Source organism: Rhinolophus sinicus, chromosome 17 (genome assembly GCF_057876585.1).
Source record: "Rhinolophus sinicus isolate RSI-liver-muscle chromosome 17, RSI-T2T, whole genome shotgun sequence".
Lineage (NCBI taxonomy): Eukaryota > Metazoa > Chordata > Mammalia > Chiroptera > Rhinolophidae > Rhinolophus > Rhinolophus sinicus.
Window position 1 is genome coordinate 94,736,532 of NC_142517.1, and position 20,623 is coordinate 94,757,154.

General features: G+C 35.6%; 1 protein-coding gene and 1 pseudogene across 8 annotated transcripts in view; both read left to right on the forward strand.

Moving 5' to 3' along the window:
* ROBO1 (roundabout guidance receptor 1) overlaps window positions 1-20,623 on the forward strand; it is a 1,115,129-nt gene that overhangs the window by 816,806 nt on the left and 277,700 nt on the right. The window lies entirely within an intron of this gene.
* On the forward strand, window positions 1,345-16,137 carry LOC109457246 (large ribosomal subunit protein uL1 pseudogene; annotated as a pseudogene).

The following is a 20,623-nucleotide window of genomic DNA, read 5'->3' on the forward strand; positions in this document are numbered from 1 at the left end:
GATAATACACGTCATGAAATAAAAACACTCTGCTGGGACCTGATATTATTTCTACTGACCATAAACTTAACTGTCAAACTTGTCATGAATATTCTCCAGAAGTGAAGGAATAAGAGTTGGAGAACACCATGAATTTTATCAGACCTTTATGGCTCACAGTGCCGTTTTTTTCCTTCTGTTTTTTTCTTACTAGCTGTGAATTGTCATCCTTTGTATGTCAGTATATCCAGGACTAACACATATAGTAGTTTGTTCACTTCAAAAGGTCAATTTGGCCAAGGGAGCAAATGGAGGTTATAGTCCCACTGACTCTCTACTCTCTAAACCAAGTTTAGGAGGCTCTATCTCTAGGACAGGTCTAGTTTACAGTGTTAAACATACAGTGCTACGTAATGTGAGCCAGCCAAAATCTTGAACCCTTTTATAAAGTTCTTTGTCCAATTACTGCATCTTCCAATGTCACTCTGCTAGATTCACTCATTCATACTCTTTTCAGAGTTCTCGCCCGCCTTCCCCAACCCCACAAGAGATTTTCATAGTGTCCAGAGATCCTATCAGGGAATCCACAAGGTCAAAATCATGCATGGATAAAAGATGCATTCAAAGTTCCAGATAAAATGATGGATTTTAATATAACAGATTACAAATAATTTACTGATGTTTCAGATTCCACATTGACACTTACATTTAGGGAACTACCACATGTTGAATGTTGGTGTAGTATGAGAGAAGAACATTGACAATTATGTGAAAAAGCTATAAAAATACTCCTCCCATTCCCAGGTAGATGTACTTGTGAGGCTGAATTTTCTTCATGCATTTCAAAAGATAATATATCGCAACAGATTGAATGCAGACGTAGATAGAAGAATACAGCTATCTACTCGTTAAACCAGACATACTTTAAAAATCTGCAAAAATATGAAACACTGTTCTTCACGAAATTTGTCTGCAAATTATAGTTATTTTTCATGTAAATGTTATGCTGACCTACAATAGGGTTATTTTTACTTTGAAGTTAATTAATAAATATTTAAAATTCCTCTCCATTTCAATTTCTAAAATAATTGTGTCATGGGTACCGTTCCCATAAATAGAAGCACTTTGGGGTCCTCAATAATTTTTAAGATTGCAAAAGGCTCCTGACATGAGATCATTTGAGAACAGTTGCTTTAAGGTATTAGAATGTCTAACATTCCTTTGTTAGCAATAATAGTGATGTTCCAAGTATTGGACTGAATGTGCACATATACTCTTGGTCCAGGAGAATGGTGTACGTTAGGAAAAAGGAGTCCACCCCTCCTGTTTTTCAAGGATCACTTCAGTTTTCACATTTGATTCATCATGAGCCAACCTGCAGGTGCAGATGTGTTGACTCAACTCCGCAAACACGGAGAGAAGCTGCATCATAAAGGCCAAGTCAGTGGCTTTGGGGATGGTTTTAATTAACAGAAAGGCACTAGCGGTCCCATTTTGTGTGCACTTCAGAGTGTTACTTGTCCATTGAGATGGCTCACAGATGAGGCCCTACTTGAGTCTAGTTGAAATGCAGCTGTGACATATGCTTTTTAAAGAAGATGGGAGAGAGGAGTTTAGGCCAAATGATTCCCTGTGAATTAGGAACGATTTTACGGGAGAGGTTGCACAGCTGGTCTGTTCATAATGATTGTCAGAGCAAACCTAACATGGCCGGGAGAACTTCAGGATTCAGTAATAAGAAAGTTCTTGTGAATGCTACCTAAGTAATCTACGTATAAAACAAAACACAAACAAGAAGAACCAAACGAAAACAAACACTCCCCTTCACATTTATACAGTTCTTACGCTTTGATTAGAATTATTCTAATACCTAATTCTAGTCAACATAATTCTAATCAAAGGGATGCAGTGGTTCTACCATCATACCTAGTCTTGACAGCTGTGCCGTTAGCTCGAGGAGGTGATTTATACTAGTGGTAAAAACACTGGCTTTGAAGTCGGTCAGACATTCTCAGATCCAAATCCTGTCTGCAACTCTTACTGATTGTGTGAGGGTTGGCAAGTCACCTGACTTCGTCAAGGCTCGGTCTCTTCATCTACAAATGAGTACTACTCTTAAAGATTTACTGTGAATATCAAAATACATTTAAGTGTGAAGTACAGTGCATTTTTCATGATGCATGCTCCATTATCTGTCTCTCTCTCTCACTCACACACACACACACACACACACACACAGACACACACACACGGTTCCAAAAAAATGTATATGGATTTTAAGAAAGGAAAAAAACTGTATTAACATTACGCTGATGGTAACCACTTTGAGCACCTCTTGTAATTGCAGAAGTAAAACATGACTTGTATTCTTTTGTTATTGGTATATATTGAATATTACAATTTTAATACAGTTTTTTCCTTTCTTAAAATGTGCATACATTTTTTTTGGCACCCTCTGTATATATCTGCCCCTTTTCCAAGGGATACTCAGCTACATTATCATTTTGTTTAGTGTTTTTTAGCAACAACACTTTTAATGTTTGAGAGATATCTTTATATATCTCTCTCCCTCGTCTTCTCTCCCCTTACTCCTGTCCCTCCCCCTGTCTCTCTCTCCCTCTTTCTGGAGTTTAAAAATCCCAATGCTGTTTAGATTCCAGAGGAGTACAGTATGTGAAGGCAGAAACTAAAGGTTCATGTACCGGCTACCTAGTCATTCTCAGGGGAAATAGTAATCGCCTCTTAGGGCACCTTAGGAAGAAGTACTGTAGTCAAGTCAATTCATAATTAATGACAAAGTTTAATCTCATAATTTACTATTTTTAGTTTAAACAGAAAAATGTATTTTTCTTGCTGCACTGTCCTTATGATTTAATTACTCTTAAATATGGCAGAGGCAACTTAGGGAATCATATACAAATAAGGCCACAGGTAAAAATGACTATTGTTTATACCATAGTAAATGATACCTCAATTGAAAATAATGGGATTGGGCTGGTTTGAAAACAAACTTGAGACACAGATACAGGTATAATAGAGGGTTATTTTCATTAGTTCAATAATTGAGGGAATGGATTATTGACTAAATAAAAATAACCACATTTATATAAAATAGAAATTCCTCTATCAATTGTCGGGGTTCATTGTTTTGCTGAATTCTAATAGGAGGGAAGCAATAATATGTATGAGTGTGTGTATGTCTGTGGGTCTGTGTGTTTGTGTGAGTATGTACATACACAAGCCCACAGTGTTTGCGTTCTCTTGGATGATTATTTTCCAACTTGCCCCAACATTTACTAAGAGCATGTCATTCTGAGCTACTTTGAGAGCTTATTTATCCAGCCCCAATTCCTAGCAGATTTACTAAATATAGTTTGGGTAGAGAATGAGATATTAATGGTTGGGGATTTTTTTTTTTTTTTACCCCAGTTACAACTTTGCCAGGGATAGTTGGAAGAGCCAGAGAAAGAATTAAAAATCGGTCTCAGTGTAATAAGCTGTTGATGAACTGGCTGTGGTGAATATTTAAAATGAATTAGTGTCATAGTACATAAAAGTTCAAAAAAATTATATGTTCCATTTAGTATTGCTATTAACAATATCAGCACTTCTGAGTTTTTAGAAGTGAATTTAAATCTACTGAACTGATTCATACACTTTGAGTTTGAGATATACACATACACACAAGCATACATATATGTGTATATGTCTATATAACATACATACCCACTGATGATAATAATTACAGTCATCTAACAGTACAATTATACTCACATCCCCTAATATTTATTGAGTACCCTGTGCCAGGCCCTGTTATAGGTGCTTCATATGGAATCACTGTTACTTTATATGATTCTCTGAGGTATCCTTAAAGAACTGAATCTAAATTTGCTTACTTTATACTTTTTTTAATGGAAACTAAAACAAGTGTGGTGTCAGTTTTTTCTCCTTCATTCAGATGCTTTTACATGAAATATGCCTTTGAAGTTAAGCTAGAAAGCAGGTGTTGGGCATGGGTGTGTTGTGGGACAAAGCTTCCAAAAGTAAATTAGACTAAATATGGAGAAAGTATTTAATTGTTCAGTAGCTAACACTTTCTGTTGGCAAAATTGAAAACCATAATATTTATGGTGTGTATGGCATTTGAAGTTAGAAAAGAGGATCCAAAGGAATGTACCTCATTGAGGATTATAGTAAGAAAAAGTTGCAAACTTTAATTATATTTATGATTTTAATTATTTGTATATATTTGAAGAGAGTTCTATTTCTCTTCACCAGATTAATTTATGGCTACCTCTTCCTTATGAAGTAATTCTTCAACCCTGTATATATAAATAAGCAATTTTCAAAAGATTTCCCTACTTAAATATAATGACATTTTTCTGTGACTTAGAAGTAACAAAAAATTAACTACAGGTAAAATGAAACTCTAAAGCTTGAAATATTAGGAAAATATGAGAAATTGTGCCTTTAACAATAAATAAATGTTTAATATTTTTCCCTTCAAAAGAAATTTTGTATTAATTTACCTTCCTAAGAAAACACAAAATGAAGATTTTATTACATGAAAAGATACCGTGTATGTACTCAACTAGCAGAAGAGAAGGCAAAATAAATTAGTTTACAGTCTAGAAATTTCTATCACTTAATCTTTGAAAATTAGACAGGGATTTATTCTCTATGGAGATAGTATAGATAAGAGAAGTCTTTGACTTAAACTGATTCTTTGATTTCAAACATGATTTGCATACTTAAATACACTTCTGTTTTACCGCATATTAAAAGTGTTAGTAAACATTTTAGTTCATTTAATTATTTAAGGCTTTTTTATAAAATTCTAAATATTTATTTCATAGAGCACAGAAAATATTTTACCGGTACAATAGCCTTAAAAGTCATCAAAGATTTTCAAATATTAAGTGGCCATGGATTAGCAGGACTGAGTGATTGTCTGAGTTTTACTGCCTTTTAGGTTGGTGTTTGACAAGGATTCTAGAGTTTGAGATGGACCTGGAGTGCAGTATAAGAAAATAAACTGTATTTTTCTGGAGAGAACTATAAAGGACACTTATATTTCATGAAAACAATCTTTTCCTCCTTTTCTCCCCCACCCCAACCTCTCCAGTCCTAAATGATAGAAAGAAAACAATGGGAAAAGTGGCCACTGTAATGGAAAGATGGGCAATCACAAAAGTTATTAGTGTAGACATTTGATGGAGTCTAATCTACCTATGGAATACTGTATTCTGTCAAGAAAAGAGAGCTAATGCATCTTCTAAATATCAAAAGACAGGAGCCAATTTATGCCTGTCAGCCTTCACTTTTCACATATTTAAATCATTGCTGTTAGAGAAAGATACATTACTCCCATTGTAATCAAATTTCCCTCTTGATTTTAGTCGAAAATAATTTTAAAAGCTTTCTGACAATTTAAAAGAACATTTTAAAATAAATGGCATTATTTAAAAAATCCCTCCTGGATACTAAAAATTATCTATAATTAGTAGAAAGTTTTAATGTTTTCCATTGCTTCACTTTTATATTTACTGTATTTTAAAGTAAAATTTCTTTAAGGCATACTCCCATCCATATCTTTAAATCGTTTTCTTTGTAAATGTTGAAGAGTTGTGTAAAACTTTTGCTGTCTCTAATATGAGTAAACTTTACATTATTATTATTAATTTTTTGGCTGAATGAAAATCCGTGATGATATTTCATTGGTTAATTAACTTCCTACTATTTGCAGGTGTGGAATCTGCTGTGTTCCTGATTGTCATGTCCTAATGAAATTGTGGGCTGGGAGACATGAATGTGGATATTTTCCCTACCCATTATGTTTCTTATGCAAGCAATATATCCTAGTTACTTCAGGTCAGCATGACATTGTGTGCAAAATTGCATACTGCATTGGACCAGATGAGACATCGCCATACACTCCTCATGAGAATGCAAATTGCCACTTATCTGCAAAAGATTCTCACAATAAATGAACAAGCAATTTCTCTCTCTGTAGTGAGGCTGTTAATGTCTCCATGGATAGATAATGAGAGAGAGATAGATGCGATGAATAAAGGTGTTACATTTCATTTTTCTATTTTACTTTTTTCTTTTTTTGTAATTTCTGTCAAATTAATACTATAATAGTATTTCTTTCCACTTGCTCTTCTTTCCATTGAACATGACATTTATGTTGGAGAAAAAAGATGTTTTTGTTTCATGTTGGAAATCAGTTAACATACTTTCTAAGTCAAATAATATATTTTTGTTTTCAAAGATAATATAAAAATCAATTTGAAAATATTCCATTCTCAGCACTCAAAAATCACAGGTGAATATTTGCGTGCTTAAACATTCATTGATATACCCTCATTTTTTAAGCAAGTGTATACGTGAAAATAAAATGAGTAGAAACTGTTATTCCTGAAACTGATGTTTTTGTGTAACTAAATCCAGGAAAAATTTTTCAATGTTTAAGATTTAATTTTAAAGCATAATACATTTATTAATATAATGTTTTGGTTAATTAGGCAGACAGCATTTTTATTAAGAACGCCATGCAAGTTCTTTTATCAGATCTACAGTTTAAGAACTTTAAAGGTTTATATTCTTAGGCCTTCCAAATTATTCTGATTGTTCGATATAATAATTTAAGACCCATGAATCCATACACATATTTTAGAGAATTAAATATTTAGCAGTTGCTTTCTAGTTTACGTTCTATGTTTATGATATTGAAAATGATAGAAATTATGAAATAATCCTAAATTTATTAAGAATTTAATTGGTGAACCATGTTAAATATTAACAGCTACTTGTTAATATGTTGGTATTGATTCTGTCTTAGAGAAGTACAATTATGTGTAACTGAACTTTCTTTTTCCCTTTGGTTGAGACCTTAAATTAGCATGTCTTCTGGTTTCAGCATTTTTCCTGCAGCACAGATCGTATTTCTTACTGCCAAAGCCCAGAAATAATAGCCTCACACATCCAGAGTCCCTAAGGCTTTCCTGCCTGGTACCCAGAGAGCAACTGCAGTGTTCGAAACTGTGTGTATAGACAAGAAGTCCTAAAGCAACAGCGATGCTGTTGAAAGCAATTTCATTTCATAATACAGTTCATAGTTATCTACATTTATCTCATTGTCTAAATTCCAACTGCTAACCTAGCATATTGACAAATTTTTAGAGGTTGCTTTTGTTCTATAGGGTGTGTGTTTTTCTATATGATGTTATTTCGAAAGAAACAATCACTATCTGTAATAAATAGGCAAAAAAAAAGAGGACTAGTGATGAAAAATCTGTAAATATATGCTATCATTTGCATTTATTTTACTATTTAAATGAAATTATAATGTTTAATATCAGCTTTTCAATATAAGATCTTTACTTTTAAACCATGTTTTTTTGTTGTTGTTTATAGCAGTGCCATATTTATAGTTAAGAAAATTTATGTTCAGAGAGAAAACATTCCCAGTTTTCCAAGTTCCTATATACTGTCTAACACAAAAACAGGAGTACGTCAACTAGAACCAAAGTCTATCTTGAGTGCAGTATAACCTTGCACCCTTCCATTGATTATTGAAAAGCACAGGAATAACTATTGACCAGGATTTTAAAACACATTACCATTAAATAACAATCAATTCTGTAAGTTGCTTAATAAGGTTATTACAGTTTGTGTCCTTTGCAGTTAAAGGTATCCACACCTTTAATGGCTGCGGAGTATATGAAGTCGCCTAGCATGACATTTTTACAGGAGCTGAGATTTCCATCTTCAGAAAATGTGCTCCTCTCTTTAAGTTGCTCCTCAGCATCTAATTGCTTTAACTTAAAAACGAAGGAGAAAAAAAGAGTAGCATGTTTATTCTATGATCAACATAGATCAAAAGGATACTTAACTGTTTTAAGGTTGAGCCAGTTAATGACTCCAGAATTTGGTGAACATTGGAGTACAAGTCCTGGCACAGAACGTTGGGATTAAATCAAATGAAAGGGAGAGAAAGAACAAATGTGCTGGCTCATAGATAATGCCTGGCTTTTTTTTGGCATGCCACACTGTTGGTGCCCCTGGATTTCCTATTCTCTTTCTCCCTGCCAGTCCCTGGTCCGTACCCACTTCATCCTTTGGTTTAAAAACATGAATGACATTTATTTAAGAACAAAAACCAGAAAAATTGCTTTGGAATTTATTTATTTACTTATTTAGTGTAAAATATGTACTACTTTTTCTTTTTTGTATTTTTGTTTACTAACTGTAATATGTCACATCTGAGTTCTACCATTGACTATGTAAGTTGCACATTAACGAACGTTTGGTATATCCAAGTCAAAAATCTGAACATTCAGATTCCTTGTTACATCATCTTTTTGTTCCAACTGAAGAATTAGGATGTATTAGTGACATCCTACTTTAAAATTTTTAACAATGGCCATATAAATGTTGATTCATTTTACAAATTTATTTTAAAAACATGTCAGCATTAAATAAATGTTATAGTGGACTACAAAAAAATTAAAAGAAGTACAATGATAGCCCTTTGAAAATATGTCCTTGGCTTTGCAGGCTGCTTTCATATGAACATACTTGCACCGTAAGAGTTCTCACTCAAACGGTATTCGTTAATTTAAGATTTTAATTGAACGTTTTTTAAGTTCTACAAAGTGAACTAATGAACAAAATTAACCAAAAGACAAATATACTCACTAGTTGGGATATACAAAGATACATAAGGGCTATTCCCAGGCTACCTCCCTGGAAAATTGTTTTGATACATTTATAGTTCCCAGACTTATCTGTGCCCTGAAATCACCTGGAGGGCTTATAAAAATACTGATGCTTATGTTCCCCCTCAGAGATTGTGAATTAATTGGGTTGAGGTGTTACTTTGGCTTTGGAATTTTTAAAAGATCCTAGATTATTCTATTGTCTAACCATGGTTTGAAATCACTAGTCTTAGACCTTCAAGATCTAGAATAAGAAGCATGAGCTACTGGTCACTTTCACAACTACACCAAATTGTTTCCTAACAGAAACGTATCTACAGATTGTAGCTAGCGGAACCTAATGTGTATGTGGGAGTGTATGTGCATGCCCCTTGTCTGCACACACCATAGAAGTAAATCATAACAGTGTTGTTGTCATTTCGTACCTTTTCTATTGACTCCATCAAGTTGTCAGGTAAGAATTATCTTTGTGTAGGCAGATGCGTTCGCTGTTTTGGTTGCTGGTGTACCTACCTGTAGCAGGTAATTTCATGCTAAGGAATTCTCCCTTATCCTCCCCCACTTTTCCTCCTGTGTGAATACAAGATGGATAAATATAATAAATCGACTAGGAAAGCATTTATAAATCCTTGATGGAATTATTACACTGACCAATATTTTAAAATTTACACAAATGGGAACATTTATTTGGCACTTACCAGAACAACCCTGTCATTTAGTACTATTATCCCATTTTACAGCTGAGGAAACTAAAGCGCAAAGGACAACATAATCCTCTTTGGGTACATTCTTTTATTTCATATCAAGTTAAAATTCCTGGTACAATCAACATACCTATTTGAATAATTTTCCCTGTTTTAATAGGGAGAAGGAACCATTTGATTATAATGAATCTTGACAGCCCAGAACATAATTGGCCAAAACCAGCTGTTTCTTATAGTCGTAAGTCTCTGAAGGTTTTGATGTCTTGAGCAGTTGAAGATATGGGAATGGTGATGAATAATTACTTTTATCTAATAGGATTGATTAAACATTCATTATTCCCATCTTTGAAATTTTGAGGATTGCTCCTAAGTATATGACAAAAGTATATTTATTTACTTTTGACATCCAGTATTATTTTATGTTAGTTTCAAGTGTACAGTGTAGCGGTTAAGCATTTATATAATTTATGAAGTGATCCCCCATAAGTCTGGTACCTCTCTGCCTCTATACATAGTTTTAACAATATTATTGACTATGTCTACCGTACTGTATTTCACATCCCCGTGACATTTTTTTTTATTTAACAAATCTTACTGGCATTACCAATTCATTTAGTCTGTCTTCCCACGTTGTTTTTTTCTTCAGATTTTCAGAGAATTGACTTGAATTTACATCTGCTTTGGGGTTTCTAGGACTGTGTTTTAAGTATTTACATCAAAATAGCAAGCAGGTCAGTGCTCTCCTCTTTGGCTGAATCCCCCTGATTTCCTCTGTGGAGAGTTGGTGGCTTCAACTAGAACTCTGGTTGCCGGCACAGCAGCCAGCGCCAGGGACGCAGCCACAGGCCCAGCCAGGACTGAAAGGAGTTGTCCAAGCTTCCTTTGCTGTGAATGATAGATACTTAAGTTTTTAGGAGGGTCCCAAAGGAGAAAAATTCACTCCTGTTGCCAGATAGGTCATTTGAACCACATCAAATGTTGTATCCAGATTTTGGTTTTAAAATATGTGATTGTTATTTCTAAAAAATGGCTTTTGTTTCCAAAGAAATTATGTTGCAGATTAAAACAACCATTAAAACACAGCCACTGTTTTTTTGCTCAAATGACGTTTACAGAATGAACTTTTGTGATGATAGTGACAAACCCTGCCAAAGCACACATGACCCCCCATTCCCTTCAGAAAATGTTGCTTTTTAAAACTGATATCGTCATATTTGTGGTCATCAAGTTAAACAAGAGAATATTTAATTAGTGCAATATGACTGATTTTTAAATTTATATTTCATTTTCTATTGGACTTTATAATTTGTGTCACCTAATAAAACGGGATATATATGATTGTCTTTTGTATGAAAACCTTTAAAAATATAGTTCATAAGCAAGAATTCAATTTAGAAGATTATACCGTTCTGAAAAACAAGAGAGTCCTTTTTCATTGATTACAACCCTCCCCACTTTGGATTTCTTTTTTTTCTCTCTCTGCCCTTTCTTTTTGATGTTTAAAATCACAGCATTTTCTTAATTCTGCTGATCAAAATAATACATCCGGCCTTCACGGAAAGCATGGATGTTTGTAACTGTAATTGTCAGCAGAAGTGTTTTTTCTGACTGCTGCAGGGAACTGATTGGTGTCTGCATTTGCACCCCTCCTACTCCAAACCTCCCCTCCCCTCCCCCGCTTTGGTCTCAGCTTCCAAACTACCAACTTGTTTCTTGTCAAATGCATGTTGGGCTCTGTAATAAATCACTGATGAACAGCCAACTCTCTATTTCAGAGGTGCATTGATTAATGTGGTTCTTCAAGAATGGAACAATGACCCATGTGCATATGTACAACAAGGAAAGCTCCTCCGCAGCAGTAGATAGCTTTGTTCCTGTGCTCCAGCCTCTCTTCTTACAGTGCTCTCTTTCTGGGCTTAGCACCGCACCTCAGCTAATTGATTAACAGAACCTTTAGGCTGCTTGAGGTGGGCCTAAAACAGGGATGTAATCAGAGGTTTAGAAAGACTCCAATCTTGTCTTTGGGGATTCCTGCAGGCACATATGGCAGCCACAATAGACAGACCAGCAAGCATTCTTCCTTTTGGAAATTTTGGTGGCTTTCCATGATAATTTGCTTCTGTTGTATGATTCTTTTTCTTTAACCTATCTGGTTGTTCTGTAGTTGACGGTTATTTTTTAAGACAAAAAAAAATCATATTAGATTTGTCTTCTTCATTGCCTGTATGTTATCTTCCTGCTTTTTACTGAAACCCATTTTCTATTTAAAAAGTTGTTCATAAATACTGAATATCTATCTGTGGGCAGTTAAAAATATAATCACAAAATTTTGATCTCAAAATGCAACTGTTTACCCTTTATCTAATATCTACATATCTTATTTTTATAATTTATCAGAAGAATGTACAAATATTAGATAAATATTGAATAGTATTCAGTATTGCTTATATTTTCTGTATTGTTTATTTTTTGAGTACAACTCATATATTTAAAATTAAGTCAAAATATATGTATAATAGTAATAATGATGGCACATTACTTGCCATTTTCACTTATTTTTCATAGCTTTGAAATTTTGTCGTTGTCAGATTATCTTGGAAAATGAATGAGGTGTTGGCTGAGGGAAATATTAATGTGGATTCCTTTTTGGTCTGCTAGAACTATGTTCTTTTAATTTGACCTTTGATTTTTGTAGATAAACATACTCTACTTTTTTAAAGGTAAAGAAATTGTGATTCTGCTAAGTGTTGAAAAGATGAAACATTTCTGGCAAATCTTTATCTTCAAGTATTCCAGATATTTTCCTATAATTTTTTTAAATGAGATCTATACTTCTCTTTTGATGAATAGGAAAGCTAAGAAAAGCAAGTATGCCAAAGTTAAGAATTGGTGAGCAGTGGAAAAAGACTGGAGCCCTTTTGTTATCTTTTGTGTACTATTTTATGATCTCTAGGATTCTCTCTTACAAAAGAGAAGTTTCTCATACCAGATCCTGGAGGATAATCTTTCATACAATAACGTTTTGGGGTTAGTCCATTTTTTTGTACTGTCAAAAAGAGTTTGCTTCTATGAACTAGGAAAAAAAAAAGGTAATTCTTCGTTTATAAAGGAGATATTTATCCCAAAATATAATACATTGTTTTAACCTTGAAATTATTTTGTCATTAAAACTTATGGTGGTTCATTCTTAAACCTGCTGAAGAAAATTATTTATAATTTATAAATAATAATACTTATACATGAGGCATGAAATTGGTATTAAGAAACAGCTTATACTTGCGACCTAGCAGTGATTGTGATAAACATTCCAAGTTGTAACTTGAGATGTTAAGAACACATCTCCCAAGGAGCTCTGCTCTGCTTACCACAGTGTGAGTGGTGATGGGCATGAGTGGAATGGGAAGGATGGATGGTGCAGGCATTCTTTGCTCACTCCAGAACGAGGTTTCCTTTTCATGAAATCCCGGGGACTAATGGGGGAAAAGCAAAGGGCAATAGTAGTTGACCTGATGGAGTAGAGGACTGGGGGAAACTTCACTCCTGAAAGTGGAGTGGGAAGAGGAACTCCTATGAGTAGAGACTTAAGGAAACTCTGATGTATAAAGTAGCAATGGCCTGAAATAAACGGTCCAATTAGACATAAAAATTAAAAGAAGTAAGCTGTTCAAAAGCATGAACTAAGCACTTTTCTCCACTGATCCACCTACTGAAAATATTGCAGCCATTTCACTTAATTGATTTAAAGTGAGGATTTTCAGTCCTTCATTTGGTACTCAATAATAGCAGTGATGGTGATGATAATGATAAACATTTCTTGAGCAATTACTATTACCATGCACTGTACTAAACATTTTATATAGATTCCTACAAGTACTCCACATAGTATAATGCAGCATGTATATTATTACCCTCATTTTGGATGAGGCTCAGAGAGATTACATAGTTTAACCAAGTTGATTATCTGGCCAATGTCAAGGTCAGTCTTCTCACACTGGATCTGTCTGTCTTCCAGATTCCACACACACTCTGTTAGTCTATCTGAACAACACCTAAATAACCAAACTATATTCATTCCTTTAGTTTAATCTTATATAGTCTTAGTCCCCAAGAAAATGGATCTTTCCATAGTTCCAACAACTTGCCTATTATTATTATCAAGTTTCCAGTATATTTTCTGATACATCACTCACTTGATTCTCACGTACTGAAGACACAACAGTTTAAGCATAGAGGGGGCCCTAATGGTATACTACAGACTTTCATAGAAGTGCAGTGTTCAATATTTTAAGGGAAAGTAAACCCTTTTACTCATGACTTTATCATCTCTGTGGCTCAGAAATATCATTAGCTTCACAGTGCATGGATTTATATTAAATACAAATGGAATCTAGTCTTCTACAGAGTAAGGATCCTGTGCTGTCTCTGAACAATTAAATATATATTTATGTTTTATATCTTAGGAAGAATTAGGAACTTTACTAATAGTTTAGTTTTACACTTAAAATTGTCATCGTATTCAAAATAAAATTATAATTACTGGTGAGCGTTAAAATATTTCTGTATATTTTTTTAAATTGGGGAGTATTGGGGAACAGTGTGTCTTTCCAGGATCTATCAACTCTCTGTCAAGTCGTTGTTCTCAGTCTAGCCATGAGGGGCGCAGCTCAGCTCCAGGTCAAGTCATCATTTTCAGTCTAGTTGTGTAGGGCGCAGCTCCCTGGCCCATGTGGGAATCAAACTGGCGACCTTTGTGGTATGAGCACCGCACTGTAACCACTGAGCCCACTGGTGGCTCAGCTCCAAACTCAAGCCGTTGTTTCTCACTGGTCCATGTGGGTATCAAACCGGCGACCTTGGTGTTATGAGCACTGCAGTCTAACCACTGAGCAAACCGGCCACCCCAATATTTCTATACTTTTTAAAAATAATTTTGGACCTTACACTTAAATTTAATTTTCATGTCACTTATAATTATACTAATAAAAAAAAACTTATCGTTAAGAAAGGCTCTAAAAAGAAGTACAAAAAGTGCCTGGAAACACTCTATATTGCAATCTCTTATAAATACATTGTAATAAGAATGAAGAAAGAGCTCTTTTCCGGTTTTTGAGGGGTGAGGCACCGTGAATAGTGGAGTCTCCACGACACCGTCTAGGAGGTGATACGGGAAGTCCTGCTCAGAATTCAGCATAAGCACTGGAAGTTTTTGGAGATCAGCTTGAAGAACTCTGACCCTCAGAAGGATGAATGCTTCTCAGGCGGGCTCCAGCAGGCTTAAATCCACTCCGTACCCCACGTTCTATGGTGTGTTCTGGGGGACCAGCAGCACTGTGACGAGGCCAAGGCTGCGTATAGCCCCCTCATGGACATTGAGGCGCTGAAGAAACTCAAAAAGAAAGAGAAGCTGGTCAAGAAGCTGGCCAAGAAGTATGATGCCTTTTTGGCTTCAGAGTCTCCGATCAAGCAGGTCCCACGCATCCTGGGCCCAGGCTTGAATAAGGCCAGCAAGTTCCCTTCCTTGCTGACCCACAATGAGAACATGGTAGCCAAAGTCGATAAAGTGAAATCCGTAGTCAAGTCCCAGATGAATAAGGTCCCATGTCTGGCAATGTCTGTTGGCCACATGAAGGGGGTAAGTGATGAACTTTTGTGCAACATCTACTTAGCTCTCAATTTCCTGTGTCATTTCTCAAAAAGAACTGGCAGAGGGGTGGCCGGATGGCTCAGTTGGTTAGAGCAGGACCTCTGAACAACAGGGTTGCCGGTTCGATTCCCACATGGGCCAGTGAGCTGCGCCCTCCACAACTAGATAGGACAACGACTTCGAGTTGTTGGGCCCTGGAGAAACACACTGTTCCCCAATATTCCCCAATAGAAATAAATAAATAAACAAAATTAAAAAAAAACAAAAACGAAAAAAACAACAACTGGCAGAACGTCTTGGCTTTATACACCCAGAACACCATGGGCAAGCCCCAGTGCCTATACTAACGCACAGCTTAATAAACCATGCTGCTACCAAAAAAAAAAAAAAAAAAGGAAAAAAAAAAAAAAGAAATAACACTGGTAGTTAAATATACATGTCAGTTTAAAACATTTCAGAGATTAACTTTTTAATGTGACTTCTTGTGAACACAAAAGCTAAATAATATGGGACTACTTCAGTGCTGATTGTAATGTCCTAATTCTGGAATCACAGATATCATTAATATTGGTGAGTTGATATTTCAAATTAATATCTCACCTTAGTTTGATAATTAGTGTTTGATAAATTTGATATTTTAAAGTCAATTTAGCAATAAATATCAAACTATAAAATAACCTTTTTATTGAGGTGAAATTTACATGCAGTGAAATGCATAGATCTAAGTGTCCAGTCCAATCTGAGTATTGATGAATGTATACACCCTTGTAACTATAACTCTAATCAAGATAGAACATGTCCATCATTCCAAAAGTTTCCTTATTCACTTTCCCAGTCAAACCCTATCACCCAAAATAACTACTCTTTACATATTTATCACAGTAGATTGGTTTTGCTTTTCTTTAATTCATATAAATGGAATCATTCAGTATATGCTCTTTTGGTATGGCTTCTTTCACTTACCATGTTTGTGAAATCCATCCACAAGTTTACATGCATCACTAGTTCATCCTTTTATTACTGAGCACAATTTCATTGTATTAATCTATCACAATTTGTTTATCCATTCTCTTAATGGGTACTTGGATTGTTTCCAGTTTGAGGAATATTATGAATATGCTGCTAGAAACATTATTGTGCAAGCAATTTTATGGACATATGTTTTCATTTCTTAAGGTAATAGCTGGAGTGGAATTCCTGGGCTGTATGTTAAGTGTATGTTTAATGTTATAAAAGAGAAACAAACAAAGTGATTGTACCATTTCATCCTCCCATCCGTAGTGTAAGAAGAGTGTTCTAGTTGCGCCACAGCCTCACCATCATTAGTGTGATCAGTCTTTTTATTTTTGGCATTCTAGCTTAATTGGTATTTGCCTAATACCTCATGATGTTGAACTTCTTTTCATGTGCTTATTGGCTTTTATATATCTTCTTTTTTTTCAAATTTTTAAATTTATTTTTCAGTTGCAATTTCAGTTGACATACAATATCATATTAGTTTTAGGTGAGCAACATAGTGATTAGACATTTATCTAACTTACGAATGTAAACCTATGTAACACCATACATAGTTATTACAATATTATTTACTGTATTCATTGTACTATATGTTACATCCCAGTGACTCTTTTATAGCTGCCAATTTATACTTCTTCATCCCTTCCCCTTTTTTACCCATCTCCCAATCTAGCAACCCTCAAAATGTTCCCTGTAGCTCTTAGTTTGTTTCTGTTGTTTTTTCATTTATTTTCTTTTTTAGAGTCTACATATAAGTGAAATGATACGACATTTGTCTTTCTCTGTCTGACTTACTCCACTCAGCACAGTACCCTCTAGGTCCATCCATGTTGTTGCAGATGGTAAGATTCCCTTCTTTTTTATGGCTGAGTAATATTCCACTGTATGTATGTCCCACCTCTTCTTTATCCATTCATCCATTGATGGATACCCAGGTTGCTTCTGTATCTTGGCTACTGTAAATAATGCTGCAATGAACAGGTAGATGCACATGTTCCTTCAAAGGAGTGTTTTGGGTTTCTTTGGATAACTACACAGAAGTGGGATTACTGGGTCCTTCTTTGTCTCTTGTTACGGACCTTGTTTTAAAGTGTATTTTGTCTGGTATAAGTATTGCTACCTCAGCTTTTGTTCCCCCCCTTTTCATTTTCATGAAATTTCTGTATCTGTTTCCTTTCACTCTTTATGTGTCTTTCGATCTGAAGTGAGTCTCTTGTAGGCAGCATATGTAAAGGATTTTTTTTTTTTAACCATTCAGCCCCCCATCATTTGGTTGGAGCATTTAATTCATTTACATTGAAAGTAGTTGTTGATAGGTACGTAGTTATTACCATGTTATTATTCATATATATACACACACATATATATATACATATATATATATATATACACACATATTTATATATATATAAAATTATTTTTTTTGCCTTCTTAAAGAAGTCCCTTTAAGAATCCTTGTAATAGTGGTTTTGTGGTGACTAACTCCTTTAGCCTTTTCTTATCTGTGAACCTCTTTTCTGTCCTTCAATTCTAAATGATAGCTTTTCTGGGGAGAATAATCCTTGTTATGGATACTTGCTTTTTATCACTTTGAATATTTCCTGCCAATCCCTTCTGGCCTGCAATGTGTCTGTTGAGAAATCAGCTGGTAGTTTTATGGGAGCTCCCTTTGAGGGTAACTAACTAGTTTTCTCTTGCTGCTTTTAAGATTCTCTCTTTAACCTTTGGCATTTTAGTTTTGATGTGTCTAGGTGTGGGTATCCTTGGGTTCATCTTGTTTGTGATGCTCAGCACCTCCTGAGCTTGTATGTATATTTCCTTCATCAGGTTATGGAAGTTTTCCGTCATTATTTCCTCAAATAGGTTTTCGATTTTTTGCTCTTTCTCTTCTCCTTTTGGTACCCCTATAATGCAAGTGTTGGTAAGCTTGATGTTGTCCCAGAGGCCCCTTACACTCTCCTCATTTTTGGGGATTCTTTTTTCTTTTTGTTGTTAGTTTGGGTGTTTTCTGCTAACTTATTTTCCAAATTGCTGATTCAATTCTCTGCTTCTTCTAATCTACTGTCGATTCCCTGTAATATATTCTTCATTTCAGTTATTGTATTTTTTATTTCTGACTTGTTTTTTTCTATGTTCATTTTTATGTTTCCTACCTCTTTGTTGAAGTTCTCTCTGAGATCATTGAGCATCCTTATAACCAGTGTTTTGAATTCTGCATCTGGTAGATTGCTTGTCTCCATTTTGTTTAATTTTTTTTTTTTTTCTGGAACTTTGCTGTGTTACTTATTTATTTGGGACATGTTTCTCTAGCTCCCTATTTGGCTGCTTCCCAGTTTTTGTTCCTATGTATTAGGTAGAGCTGCTATGTATCCTGGTGTTCATAGAGTGGCCTTGTGGAGTAGGTGTCTTGTAGGGTCCAGTAGTACAGTCTTCCTTGTCACCTGAGCTGGGTGCTCCAGGTGTGTCCCTTGTGTAGTTTGTGTGTGCCTTCCTATTGTAGTTGCACCTTGCTTGCTGTTTGCATGTCAGTGGAAAGGATTGACCCTTAGGTTGATAGTTTGTGAGGAGTAGCCATGACTACAGTGGAGGGGCTATTGTGTGGGGGCTGACTGTACGGAGCAAGATTCACTTTAGCAGGGCTCTGGTGCCTGGTGCCTGCCCAGTAGTCCCTTTGGGTGTGTCGTTTGTGGATGTGATTGGGTGGTGCTCTGGTGTGGTTTGAAGCTGGCCACTGGGTTTGTTGGTTCTGGGGCCTATTGGGAGGGGCTCTGGGGCCTTTTGGGCCAAAGTCAGCCAGTTCCTGTGCCCTTTCAGGGTACCTGATATGAACTTCAAAGTAATCTGCAGGTGGTTGCCACTTGTCCTGGAGTTGTAGGTGTCTGGGAGAGGCTAAGTTGCGAACCGAGGCCAGCTGCCACTAGTTCCACACTTGGGGATGCTCAGCAGGAGATATGGGGCATTCCAAAGCCAGATGTGCTTGTTTGGGGTTTTTGAACCTTTGAGAGAATTTAGACAAGTCTGAAGCATGAGCCAAGGCAGGTCATTTGTTAGGAAAAGCCATTTGAAGAGCATTAGGTAGGCCTGCAGGTTAGGTGGGGCAGGGTCTCATGGAATCACTAGTGTGGGGAGAATGAATGGTGTTAGCCAGGTTGATGGAGAGTCAGATATGGCACCTAGTTGTGTCAGCACACTATGTAGGGGGAGGGCTTAAAAAAGAGATAATGGCTTTGCCTGCCCTTCTGTTTGGGATAAAGCTACACTTCCAGCCCTCCCCTTTATACCAGACAATTCATTTCCTCCCTGTATTTCCCTGGTTCTTTACAAGCTGCTGCTCCAGTGCTGGAGCTCAGAGTGAGTCCATCAGTGAATAAGTATGCATGCAGGCCCTTTAAGAGGAATACCTGGGACTCCACCTGCCATCGTCTCACTCAGCCACAATCTCTGCTGGTTTTCACAGCCAGAAATTGTGGGGTCTTCCTGGCATTGTAACCCTGGACTGGGGAGCCTGGTGTGGTGATGGGATCCCTCCCTCCTTGGGGAGATCTCTACAGCTGATGTATCCTTCCTGGTTTCTAATGGTCACACGTGGGTGTGTGACCAGCCTATTTCATGGCTCCACCCCCTCATACCCGTCTTCACATGGCTTTTGTATGTCCTTAGTTGTAGGATTTCTGTTTATCTAGACTTCAAGCAATTCTCACTGATGGTTGTGCTGTAGTTTAGTTGTAATTTTAATGTGGTTCTGAGAGGATGCAAGCACAGTGGTTTTTTATTCCCTCTTCTTGACTGGAAGAGTTCATATATCTTCTTTTGTGAATTTTCTGTCCTAGTCCTATGGCCTTTTGGGGGCCTGTTTGTTATCTTTTTTATGATTTGAATGAGCAGAAGGTTTTAATTTTGGTCAAGTACAATTAATCCATTAAAAATGTTTAGTGCCTTTTTGTTCTAAAAAATTCTGCCTACTCTGAGGTCATAAATATATTGCTTGTGCTTTTGTGCTTTTTTTCCAGAAGATTTAATTTTTTAGCTTTTATATTTCAGTCCATGAAGTATATTAGATTGATTTTTCTGTAGTGTGAAGTAGTTCCAAAGTTTATTTTTCATATGCTTATCTTGTAGTTCCAGCATGATTAGTTGAAGAGACTTTCCTTTCCCAACTTCACACTTTTGTTGAAATTGCCTTCACACTTTTGTTGAAATCGATTTTATATATGGGGTTTTATTTCCAGAATTTCTTTTCTCTTCTATTAATCTGTTGGTCTTTGGTAATGCCAAATATAAATATACCAAACTTTCTTCATTACTATATCATTAACATCTTAAAATCATAAAGTATTCCTCCATCTTTTAGTTTTTTATATTGTTATGCCTATGTTAGGTTCTTTACATTTTCAGATAATTTTGAATAACTTTGTTAATGCTTACAAAAGGAATCTATAGATCACATTGTGCAGAATAGACCTCTTAACAATATAAAGTTTTTCTATTAGTTACTAGAGAGGATGGATAAATCTTTAGTTATAATTGTAGGTTAATGAATTTCTCCATTTTGTTCT